Source organism: Moschus berezovskii, chromosome 4, assembly GCF_049115385.1.
Source record: "Moschus berezovskii isolate FMDL1 chromosome 4, NW_MosBer_1.0, whole genome shotgun sequence".
Taxonomy (NCBI): domain Eukaryota; kingdom Metazoa; phylum Chordata; class Mammalia; order Artiodactyla; family Moschidae; genus Moschus; species Moschus berezovskii.
The window spans coordinates 109,610,694-109,623,063 of record NC_142463.1 but is presented as its reverse complement, the minus strand read 5'-3'; the positions used below and the strand labels follow the sequence as shown (position 1 = coordinate 109,623,063).

The following is a 12,370-nucleotide window of genomic DNA, read 5'->3' as shown; positions in this document are numbered from 1 at the left end:
GAATAGGGTTATGTAAGGATTCCTGGAAAAGCCGCAATCCAGGGAAATTCCCTTCTTAGGGCCAATCAGAGAATAACAAGAAAGCCCTAGGTTGAGCAAGTTTAAAGAGTCTGATCAGAAAGCACCAAGTGCTCTTTAGGTAAAGGTCAACCAATCACTTCACTAACTCTAACAGTACTTTCACGCGCAATGTACTATATAAACCTCTGTGTTTTGAGAGTCGGGGCTCCTATCCGGATCCGCTGCGTCGGTGATGGTGGGGGTCCCTGCTCGAGCTTGAATAAACCGACCCGTGTGCGTTTGCATCGGAAACTGGCTCCTGCGGTGGTTATTGGGGATTGCGCGACTTGGGCGTAACATTTGGGGGCTCGTCCGGGGATCCCTCTTAACCCCGCAAGGACACCGATCCGAACGGTCGCCGCCAAACCGGTAAGACTTTCTCTGCTCTTTTTCTTAAAAGGCCTTGCTTCTGAAACCAGTATACGATCCTAGCGACGCGCTGGAGGATCACTGGTGTGGGTCTAGGGGAGACGTCCCCAACCCTGTCTGTGGGGACGGAGTGCCCCTTGCTTCAGAGGACGGACGCGGGTCGCTCCCGCAAGCCGCTCGGAGACCGTCGTCCTACTTTCAGTTTTGCCTCCAGACGGCGGGAGGTCTGTTCTTTCTGCCATTTTGTTTGTCTCTGTGGCTAACTGTGCTCTCTGTGTTGATTTACCAATATCTGACTGATTTGACTGATTTTCTGAAAATGGGACAGAGTCAATTCTCATCCTACATCCCTTTCCTTGATGTCTGACCATTTTAAGGAAGTTAAAGGGCGCGCCCATGACCTCAGTGTTCAGTTCAGTTCAGTTCAGTCGCTCAGTCGTGTCCGACTCTCCGAGACCCCATGAATCACAGCGCCCCAGGCCTCCCTGTCCATCACCAACTCCCGGAGTTCACTCAAACTCATGTCCACAGAGTCGGTGATGCCATCCAGCCATCTCATTCTCTGTCGTCCCCTTCTCCTCCCGCCCCCAACCTTTCCCAGCATCAGACTCTTTTCCAGTGTAGAAATAAAGAAAAGCCGAATGATCACTTTTTGCAGCACCAAATGGCCCACTTTCAATGTGGGTTGGCCTCCAGAGGGAACTTTCGATCTTGAGAGAACGCGTCAAGTGCAAGACATCATCTTCCGCCCAAGGGTGGGACACCCAGACCAGGTCCCCTATATCTTGGTCTGGGAAGATATTATAACGCGACCCCTGCCCTGGGTAAAGCCTTTTTTACTTCAACAGGTCCCTTCCCCCAAGCAGGTGCTGGTGACTCAGACAGCAGGAGGCCCAAGAACACGGAAGGAAACTAAGTCTTCGGCGCCACTCTACCCAATTTTGCAGGGTGGGGCCGATAAGGACCTCCTTTTCCTCCCCCTTACCAACCCCCCGACCCCAACCGGCACCAATCGCTCCAACCGTAGAGCCACGGGGGGATCAAGGAGGTCCGGCACAAAATACAAGAAATAGGCAGGCCATGTCGCCGGCTAGCCCGGCAGATTCTACTGTTGCCTTCCCCTTAAGGGCAACCGGTCCCCCTGATGAAGATGGAAATCAGCCTCACCATTATTGGCTCTTCGCTACAAGCGACCTCTAATAATTGGCGATCTCAAAATGTGAAATTTTCGGATGATTCCCCGAGACCTCATTAATCTCCTAGAAACTGTCGTTTTTACTCATCAGCCTACCTGGGACGACTGCCAACAGCTACTCCAGATCCTGTTTACCACGGAAGAAAGAGAAAGGATACAAGCCGAGGCCAGGACAAAAGTTCCAGGAGCTAATGGAGAGCCCACAAATAATATAGATGAAATTAGTGCTTCTTTTCCCCTGTCACGCCCAGAGTGGGACTTCAACACGGCACAAGATGACCTCCTGGTTGCTGCTCAAGACTACCAGACGTGCCTGGCCGGAACAAAAGACCTGCTCCATACCATAGGAGAACTGGGATGTAGAGCCTTGGCCAAAAAGGCTCAGATCTGCAAACCGGAGGTCACCTATTTGGGATGCAGAGGCCACCTGGTACACTGATGGAAGCAGCTTCGTTCGCGACGGACAAAGACACTTTCTCAGGATGGACAGAAGCCTTCCCAACTAAGCGCGAGATGGCCCAGGTTGTAGCCACGAAGCTACTGGAAGACATTCTACCTCGGTTCGGGTTCCCTGTGCAGGTAGGATCTGACAACGGGCCTGCGTTTGTGTCGAAGGTAAGCCAGGGATTGACGGGAGCGCTAGGGGCAGAATGGAAGTTACACTGTGCCTATAGACCTCAGAGTTCTGGACAGGTAGAAAGGATGAATAGGACTCTTAAAGAAACCTTGACCAAACTAACCTTAGAAATTGGCGATGACTGGGTGGCTCTCCTCCCCTTTGCCCTGAATAGGGTACGCAACTCCCCATACAAGCTGGGACTAACCCCCTTTGAAATTATGTACGGGAGTCCCCCTCCCATTGTACCAAATCTAAAAACAGAGGTATTGAGGGACATAGATGACCAAAAACTACTCTTTTCTCTCCGATCCCTATAATACACCCATAGGGATGTATGGAAGAGACTGAAAACACTGTATGAATCTGGGACACCTCAGGAACCTCACCGTTACCGGCCGGGAGATTGGGTGTTCGTGCGCCGACACCGCCAGGAGACTCTGGAACCCAGATGGAAAGGACCTTATCTAGTTGTTCTGACCACTCCAACCACGCTAAAGGTCGACGGCATTGCCTCCTGAGTACACTACACCCACGTAAGCCCGGCAGACCCCTTCGCCCTGAGAGAAAACTTCCTGCCCCAATGGAAGGCTGAGCCAAACAAAAACAACCCACTCAAGCTCAAAGTTCGCAGACAACAGTCTGGCTACTGACTTTGCTTGCTCCACTTTCAGTAAGGGCAGCAGCCTCACCCCACCAACCTGTGAACTTGACCTGGATGATCGTCAGCGCCACCACCGGAGAAATCATCAGCTCCACATCTGCCATACACCCTGAGAACACCTGGTGACCCCCGCTGGAATTCGACCTCTGCCTCTTGGGGACAGGGTCTTCGGGAATATGGGACCCTCCGAGCTGTCCAGGTATGGACCCGGCTTGTCATTACCCGGGATGTGGAGGCCCTAGAATGGCCGCTGCATTAAGAGAGGCCCTTTTTATGTTTGCCCAGGCCGGGGACGGGACAAAGAAAAGCTTAAGCGATGTGGGGGAGCAGACAAATTCTACTGTGCTGAATGGGGATGTGAATCGATGGGCACGGTCCCTTGGGATCCCCCTATTAAAAATGACCTAATTTCCTTAAAAAGGGTATCGGGAGGACCTGGTCTGACAGGAGGTTATGGCTGGAACCCGAGTCCCTGGGGCGGACCTTGCTATTGTAATAAAAGCAAGGATGAGCCAAAGAGGCCTGTTTGCAACCCGGTTAGACTCACCTTCACAACAGAAGGACAAAAATTTCTCAGTTGGGAGGCTGGGCGTTCATGGGGCCTGAGGTTATATCAATCCGGGTATGACAACGGACTACTGTTTACTGTCAGGCTAAAAACAGAAACTATACAACAGGGACCGGCCCAGGCTCTCGGACCAAACATAATCCTAGCACCCCATTACCCACCAGGGCTCCCGCATCTAACCTGTCAGCTACCCCTAGTCATGTCCCTCTGCAAAACAGCACTAGCGAGCACTACTAGACAGAAAGAGACCCTTTATTTGAAATGATAGTCAACACCTTCCGGGTCTTAAACTCTTCCCGGCCAGACTTAACTGACAAATGTTGGCTTTGTTATGATATCAAACCACCCTATTATGAGGGAATAGCTTTCCGAGGCAGCTATAATCAGACCAAAGACCAAAGCGCCTGCCGCTGGCAGCAGAAAGGAAATGTTAGACTCACCTTGCAACTGGTGCCAGGGCCAAGGCCTCTGTGTAGGCCAAGTACCCCCACGCTATCAGCACCTCTGTAACGATACCCACGAAATCAACTCGACTATCTGATACCCCCACGTGAAGGATGGTGGGCCTGCTCCTCAGGGCTTATTCCCTGCATACATGGCCAAGTACTTAACAAGACCAAAGATTTTTGTGTTCTAGTGCAGCTCGTACCTAGACTGTTTTACCATTCAGATGATGACCTCTTCTGCCAATTGGGAGATTTTTCCCCGACCAAATAGAGAACCAATTACAGCCCTCACTCTCACCATCCTATTGGGCCTGGGGGTAGCTGGGGCAGGGATGGGTGTATCCTCACTTGTTTTGCAGAACCAACATTATAGTAGCCTAAGAGCAGCCATCGACCTAGACATAGAAAGGTTAGAGAGCTCTATTAGTCATCTACAAGAGTCTCTAAGCTCATTAGCTGAGGTGGTTCTGCAGAACCGGAGGGGTTTAGACCTGGTGTTTCTACAACAGGGAGGCCTCTGTGCAGCCCTTGGAGAAGAGTGATGCTTCTATGTAGACCACTCTGGTATGGTAAGAGAGTCCCTGGCCGAAATAAGAGAAGGTCTAAATCAGAGAAAGAGAGAAAGAGAACAGTCTCAGAGTTGGTTTGAATCTTGGTTTAACTCTTCCCCTTGGTATGCTACTCTGATATCTACCCTGATGGGACCTTTAATTATCCTGCTTCTGCTCCTCACTTGTGGGCCTTGTATAATAAATCAGCTGATAACTTTTGTAAAAAACCGCATTAATACCATCCAATTAATGGTTTTAAGGTCCCAATACTTGGCGCTTAAAACAGAGGACTCACCTTCCCATATGGGGGACCAGATAGAACTAAGTATAGACCCATGATTGGGTCTTCTTAGGGACTTGAGAAAGTGGGGAATGTAGAACTTAATGCTTCTTTAATGCATTTTTGCTTCTGTACTTTGCTTACTGCTTGCTGCTCACAGAACCAAAGTTACTCCATTTTAGAAGTAGACGCCATCTTGAGTAGGGTTATGTAAGGATTCCTGGAAAAGCCGCAACCCAGGGAAATTCCCTTCTTAGGGCCAATCAGAGAATAACAAGAAAGCCCTAGGTTGAGCAAGTTTAAAGAGTCTGATCAGAAAGCACCAAGTGCTCTTTAGGTAAAGGTCAACCAATCACTTCACTAACTCTAACAGTACTTTCACTCGCAATGTACTATATAAACCTCTGTGTTTTGAGAGTCGGGGCTCCTATCCGGATCCGCTGCGTCGGTGATGGTGGGGGTCCCTGCTCGAGCTTGAATAAACCGACCCTTGTGTGTTTGGATCGGAAACTGGCTCCTGCGATGGTTATTGGGGATTGCGCGACTTGGGGGTAACAATGGCCCTTTCACTCTGGGTTGTATACCTTGTGTAAGATATGAGAGTATACCTTAGCGCAGGGGCAGGGCTTGCTTAGCCCTCAAGGAGTGAGGAATGCTCCCAAGGCGGGTTGTGAGCCCTTCCTAGGGGTCAGACAATGTCCTGGCAGGCCTCAGTACACAGAGAGGTGCCAGGATCACCCTCCAGGCTTGGTCTGGGGCGTCTGTGCCCAGAGTGGAAATTGCTGGTGCCCAGAGAGGTGGATGTGGGCACATGGCCCCACACAGAGTGGGACAGGCTCTGTTGGTCCATCCCCATGTTGGTCCCCCAGGCTCAGGGTCTGGTGTGTGTGTGTCACGTGCGCGCACAAGGATGTCTGTGGTGTGCAGACGGGGTCCGTTTCATTGTTTTCTCCTTGTTGAGCAGCCTATGGCAGGAATGGGGGTGTTGATCAGGGCCCCCTGGGAGGAGCTGTAGTGGGCATCTGTGCCTAACGCCCATGTGGATGCGTGTCTCTGCACACATGGAAGTGGGTGAGAAGCCCCGCACTCTGTCTGTGAGTGTGTCTGGGCATATCCTTGGGGTCCTGGGGTTTGTTTTGTGAACCGTGTGTCTGTTGACACGGCCTGTGGGTTCCAGAGGGTGTGAATGTGGCACTGCTCCCTTCCCTAGATGTTCCCGGACTCCAGACTTGGTCCAGTCGGTTTGGCTGCTTCCCTTCCTGGCAGAAAACACTGTTTGTTTAGCTGGGACTGTCAGGTCTGTGTTGGCAACTGTCATCTGTCGGATCCCAGTCCTCAAGTGTGTCACCCTGTGTGACCCTGGATGCATGTGTGGTTTGAGTGCCTGGGAGCCCCTCCACCTGTGTGTGGGCTTGAGTTCGCTGAGTGTGTTAGACAGTGTGACCTTCCTGTGTGTGCTGGGTGCCCGTGAAGGGTGGGAGTGTGACTTGGAAGTGTGTTGAGCACACACGCCTGAATGTGTGTGGAAGTGGCAAAGGAGTGTGGGTCAGGGGTCTGCCCATGGGACAGGGGCAGAGGTGGGGGTGCCTCTGGGCCTGCAGTGCCTGGGCTGTTCCCTCGGCCCAGGGAGGCCCCTTCCACTTCAGCTGTGTAAACAAAGGCCCTGCCTTCCTTTCTGAGGCCCCTTCAGGGTTGTCATCCCCCCACCGCCGCCCCTTCCTGGAGCAGGGAATTTCATTGACTGTGTGGGGTCGCCAGGTTGTGAAGTTATGTGACTGGGTGTGAACTGAAGTGTGCAAAATTATGTGTGAGCCTGAACGCAAGGCCAGAGCGTCCCCCCTGGCCAGCAGCAGCCTCTGAGGGGCAATTGGGGGACTCCAGGCCACTTGAACTGAGCTCTCTCAGGTCCCCAGGCCGGTTCATCCATGGTTTTGTAGCCAAGTATGGTAACAGCCCCGTAATTACCCGTGGCCAGACGCCGTGGTGAAAACCAAGAGTGTGACGCTGGCCTTCTGGAGGAGGGGCGGTATCTGCCCCTCCTCTGTTCAACCTCTGTGGAAACTGGAGCCCAGGCCTCCCAGCTCACATCTCAGGTGGTATCACTGGCTTCTGCCTGCAGCTGCTCTTCCTGCTCTGGACCCACGGTGTCCTGGCTGGCTCGGCCCTGTCACATCTGGGCTGTTCCTGTGTCAGCATCACACTTGCCAGTCGGGCATCCGGGGTGAGCTCCCCAGCCTGTGGGTCCCCAGCACTCTCCACCTCTGTCCCTCCTGCTAGCCATTGCCCCCACCTAGCTCATGCCCTTCATCCACCCCTGTGACCCCCATCCAAGTCCATATCTCCTGGTCCTAGCTCACGTCCCTCCATTTCAACCTCTGTCCTAGCGCAGCCCATGTCACCACCACATTACCCCATGACCCATGTCCCTCCTGCTCAGCCCATGCTCCTGGGTTTGCCAAGTGGGAAGAACAAGGAGGGTAAGGGAGACCATGGAAGTTTCAGAGCTGAGTAGCTCTAAGTCCAACAGGTGTGGATGGGGCCCAAGTCCTCTTTCAACCCCAAAGCTTCTAGAACTGAAGGGAGAGAGAGAAGGGGGTCAGGGGTCAGAGAAATTCTGAGACGGAGGATGGGTGGGGGTGTCTCCACCCTGCCCCAGGCTCCAAAACATGCTGAGCTCAAAGCACCCCTCAGGGCAGCCCTCAGGCCCCCCTCAAAAGCCAACACCCACCCTTGCAGGCCCCCAACCCCGGGGACAAGGTTTTGAGCTCAGCCTGGATTGCCAATGGCCCTGCTGACCTCGCATCCAGAAGGGGAGGATGTTAGAGGGCTGGCTCTCTAACCTCACTCCTCCAGCCAAAATCTGTGTAGAGTTGTTAGTTGTGGCTGCTGTTTCTCACCCTGGGGATGGTAGGAAGGAAAGGATGTGTGAGCATCTTTGTCTGTCCACGTCCTGGGATGTCTCTTTGAGGACCCTCTGGGAATCCCGGCGTGTGTTGATACGACCCATCTTGAGGCCCGGATGGAGGCATCAAGGGGGAGAAGACCCTGCCGGGGCGGGGGGTGGGGTGGTGGTGGGGCCCTGCCATCTGGAGCTGGCTTTGCTGGTCTAAAGCCAGCACAGCTCACTGATTTGAACTTCCCTGGCCTTAGGGCCCTGTTCTTTGGGGGTGTGGACTTGACACCAGCGGTATGTCAGGTCCCAGGGGCACCATCTGGTAGCTATCAGTAGAATTTCGGGGCATGCCAGGTGCTGGGGTGTGGCAGCAGGAAGGAAGCGTCTTAGCCTGGCTTCCCCTCGCCCTGCTGTTGCCCTTCCCCTTCCCCCCAGTATCCTGCTCAGTCCTGTAGCCTAACTGTCCATGTGGTTCTCGCACTCCTTTCCTGCTTTATCTCCTCCATCAGCAGGTATTGAGTCTGGATCGTAGGCCCCTTTCCTGCCTGCCTGCCACCCCTGCCCTCACTCTCACCTCCAGCCCTTGCTTTCAGGCTGGCCCACCACGGGCTTCATCTCACCTCGGCCTGGGCCAGGACGTGCTGGGCTACGCAGATCGTTGGGCCCCAAGGCAGAGGCCCTGTGCCCGGCAGGCTCAGGGTCATGGTATCTGTGCATCTAAATGCTGAGTCCTCACCCCACTCCCTCTTACATGCTCTGGGAACTAAAGCCTTGCCTGAAGGGTATCCCAGCAGCATCCCAGAGCTTCCTGAAGCCCCAGCCTGGGGGGAAAGGAGAAGAGATATTGATGTGTGTGGTGCTTCCTCCTTAATCCCTGCCTGTGGGGATTTTTTTTTTCAGTCGCTCAGTCCAGTCGTGTCCGACTCTTTGCAACCCCATGAATCACAGCACGCCAGGCCTCCCTGTCCATCACCAACTCCCGGAGTTCACGCAAACTCATGTCCATCAAGTCGGTGATGCCATCCAGCCATCTCATGTTCTGTCATCCCCTTCTCCTCCCGCCCCCAATCCTTCCCAGCATCAGAGTCTTTTCCAGTGAGTCAACTCGTCACATGAGGTGGCCAAAGTATTGGAGTTTCAGCTTTAGCATCAGTCCTTCCAATGAACACCCAGGATTGATCTCCTTTAGAATGGACTGGTTGAATCTCCTTGCAGTCCAAGGGACTCTCAAGAGTCTTCTCCAGCACCACAGTTCAAAAGCATCAATTCTTCGGCGATCAACTTTCTTCACAGTCCAACTCTCACATCCATACATGACCACGGGAAAAACCATAGCCTTGACTAGACAGACCTTTGTTGGCAAAGTAATGTCTCTGCTTTTTAATATGCTATCTAGGTTGGTCATAACTTTCCTTCCAAAGAGTAAGCATCTTTTAATTTCCTGGTTGCAATCAGCATCTGCAGTGATTTTGGAGCCCCAAAAAACAAAGTCTGACACCGTTTCCACTGTTTCCCCATCTATTTCCCATGAAGTGATGGGATCAGATGCCATGATCTTCATTTTCTGAATGTTGAGCTTCAAGCCAAACTTTTCACTCTCCTCTTTCACTTTCATCAAAAGGCTTTTGAGTTCCTCTTCACTTTCTGCCATAAGGGTGGTGTCATCTGCATATCTGAGGTTATTGATATTTCTCCCGGCAATCTTGATTCCAGCTTGTGCTTCTTCCAGCCCCGCGTTCCTCATGATGTACTCTGCATATAAGGTAAATAAGCAGGGTGACAATATACAACCTTGACATACTCCTTTTCCTATTTGGAACCAGTCTGTTGTTCCATGACCAGTTCTAACTGTTGCTTCCTGACCTGCATACAGGTTTCTCAAGAGGCAGGTCAGGTGGTCTGGGATTCCCATCTCTTTCAGAATGTTCCACAGTTTATTGTGATCCACACAGTCAAAGGCTTTGGCATAGTCAATGAAGCAGAAATAGATGTTTTTCTGGAACTCTCTTGCTTTCTCCATGATCCAGCGAATGTTGGCAATTTGATCTCTGGTGCCTCTGCCTTTTCTAAAACCTGCTTGAACATCTGGGAGTTCACGGTTCACATATTGCTGAAGCCTGGCTTGGAGAATTTTGAGCATGACTTTACTAGTGTGAGATGAGTGCAATTGTGCGGTAGTTTGAGCATTCTTTGGCTTTCCCTTTCATTGGGATTGGAATGAAGAGTGACCTTTTCCAGTCCTGTGGCCACTGCTGAGTTTTCCAAATTTGCTGGCATATTGAGTGCAGCACTTTCACAGCATCATCTTTTAGGATTTGAAATAGCTCAGTTGGAATTCCATCACCTCCACTAGCTTTGTTCATAGTGATGCTCTCTAAGGCCCACTTGACTTCACATTCCAAGATGTCTGGCTCCAGGTGAGTGATCACGCCATCGTGATTATCTTGGTTGTGAAGATCTTTTTTGTACAGTTCTGTGTATTCTTGCCACCTCTTCTTAATATCTTTTGCTTCTGTTAGGTCCATAGCATTTCTGTCCTTTATCGAGCCAATCTTTGCATGAAAAGTTCCCTTGATATCTCCAATTTTTTGAAAAGATCTCTTGTTTTTCCTATTCTGTTGTTTTCCTCTGTTTCTTTGCATTGATCGCTGAGGAAGAGGTTTCAAAGACCAGGCTCCAATTCCTGGGAAGATGCAGATCTTCTCTTCTGGGGCATCGCAGTCTGGCAGGAAAAATTGGGGCTCAGGACGCCTGAGTTCCAGTCCTGGGTCTGCCGTGGATATCCAAGTGACTGTGGGCAAGTCACTTGCTCTCAGAGCCTCGGTTTTTATGTATGTAAAATGTGGGCTTCAGATTGGTTCCTCCAGTCCGGGTCTGAGTTCCTTTGACGTCTTTCCCCAAGAAGTCTGAGTGATTTTTGTGGATGAGGTGGCAGGAGGCAAGCAGGGTTTGTGGGGAAGGGCTCCAGGGTCCAATGTTCAGAGCACAGTGACAGGCAGATCCACTTTGAATGCCAACCTTGAGGGACATGGCCTCTTAGACCCTCAAGTTTTCTCATCCGTGCTATTGGGTGAGCGAGACTTCCAAGGGCGCGGGACACGCAATGCATGTGAAGCCCCGGGCAGGGTGCCGCGGCCGTAGCAGGCACGGAGCGAATGGAAGCTGGCTTGGTCCAGCTCCTGCTCCACTGACTGGCCTTTTCACAGCCTTCCCATTCTTAGACTTTTTTTAAATTTTAATTTTATTTATTTATTAAATAAATAATAAATAAGAATGCTCCAGGTCTTAGTTGCAGCATGTGGGACCTTGAGTTGTGGCATGCAGGATTTAGTACTTCAACCAGGGGTCGAACCTGGGCCCCTGCATTGGGAACACAGAGTCTTAGCCACTGGACCACCAGGCAAGTCCCCCATTCTTGGATTTTTTCAAACCCACTAGGCCCTCCCCATCCCAGCTGGCCAGCTCCTGCCCCATGTGGCCCTGGGGTTGGAGGGAGCCTGCAGCCTGGGACCCACAGCTACAGCTCCTTTATGGGACAAACCCATTCTCCTTAGCCTTCAAGGTCCTCTAGACTGCCCAGCAGGGCCCCAGCTCTGTGCTCCTCCTCCTGTGTCAACACCTGATTGTATGTTCATATGTGTGTGTGTTACAGATTCCTCCTCACCTATCGCCACACACATATAACCCGTGCTGAATTATGAGCTTGAGGCTAAAAACACACACTTCTTTGTATCCTCAGTCCCCAGGATAGGGCCTAGTACTCAGCGGGCGCCAATAAATGTCTATTGAATCCATGAACAACTGGATCGATGAGCCTAACTTTTCAAGTCTTGTCTTCACATCGGGAGCTTCAGACTACTGCGCTGACCTTCCCTGCTCCTTTCCACACCTGCCCTCCCACCCCATTCCGCCAGCTCTGCTGGTGGAAAATCTACCCACTCTCCAGGGTCCAGTTGAAATTCCATTTCCTGTGTTCTATGAGTACAGAGCGGGAGAAGACACAGTCCCTGCTGCCCAGAGACTCACAATGCAGCTGGTAAGAGCCACAGGACACACAGGAGGGGCGCTCACCCAGGACCAGCCTGCTTGGGATGGAGTCACAGCTGGGCAATGAAGAAAAAGGCACCCGCTCTCAGGCCAGGGAGCTTGGCTGGGCAAGGGCCACCTGGATAGATTTTAGCCCCTATCAGCAACCCCTCACTGCCCTCCTAAAATGCCCACCTGAACAACCCTGACCTCACCTGGCTTGGGAGGGGCTATGACCTTTGACTGCTTCCACCGTGGTCCCATCTTTATTATTATTATTATTTGGCCACACCATACAGCACGTGGGATCCTATTTCCCTGAACAGGGATTGAACTCACGCCTCCTGCATTGGAATGCAGATTCTTACGCAATGGAATGCTTTCCCTGGACTGCCAGGAAGGCCCTGTCCCATCTTTCACTTTCTGTCCCCTCACTCTCCTGATGGACGCAGGAGGCTGTAGTTATGTGTGGTCCCTGCACCAGCAAACTCTTAGCCTTTTGGCCGTAATGTTTTCTGTTTGTTTTTGTTGTTTATTTCTTTATTTTTGGTTGCGCTGGGACTTCATTGCCGCGTGCGGGCTTTCTCTAGTTGCAGTCAGAGGGGGCTACTCTCTAGTTGTGCGTGGGCTTTTTACTGCAGAGGCTTCGTTTGCAGAGCATGGACTCTATAGAGTGCGGGCTCAATAGTTGTGTCACATGGG

General features: G+C 51.8%; 1 long non-coding RNA gene across 2 annotated transcripts; it reads left to right on the top strand.

Moving 5' to 3' along the window:
- Positions 1–229: 229 nt before the first annotated feature.
- LOC129541515 (uncharacterized) lies at positions 230–4,799 on the top strand. Of its 2 annotated transcripts, none has more exons than XR_008682834.2 (3): positions 230–429; positions 1,876–2,239; positions 2,572–4,799. It is a non-coding gene; the product is annotated as an uncharacterized LOC129541515 (long non-coding RNA). The 2 variants fall into 2 exon arrangements; XR_008682835.2 differs by having other exon boundaries at positions 1,716–2,239.
- Positions 4,800–12,370: the final 7,571 nt, after the last annotated feature.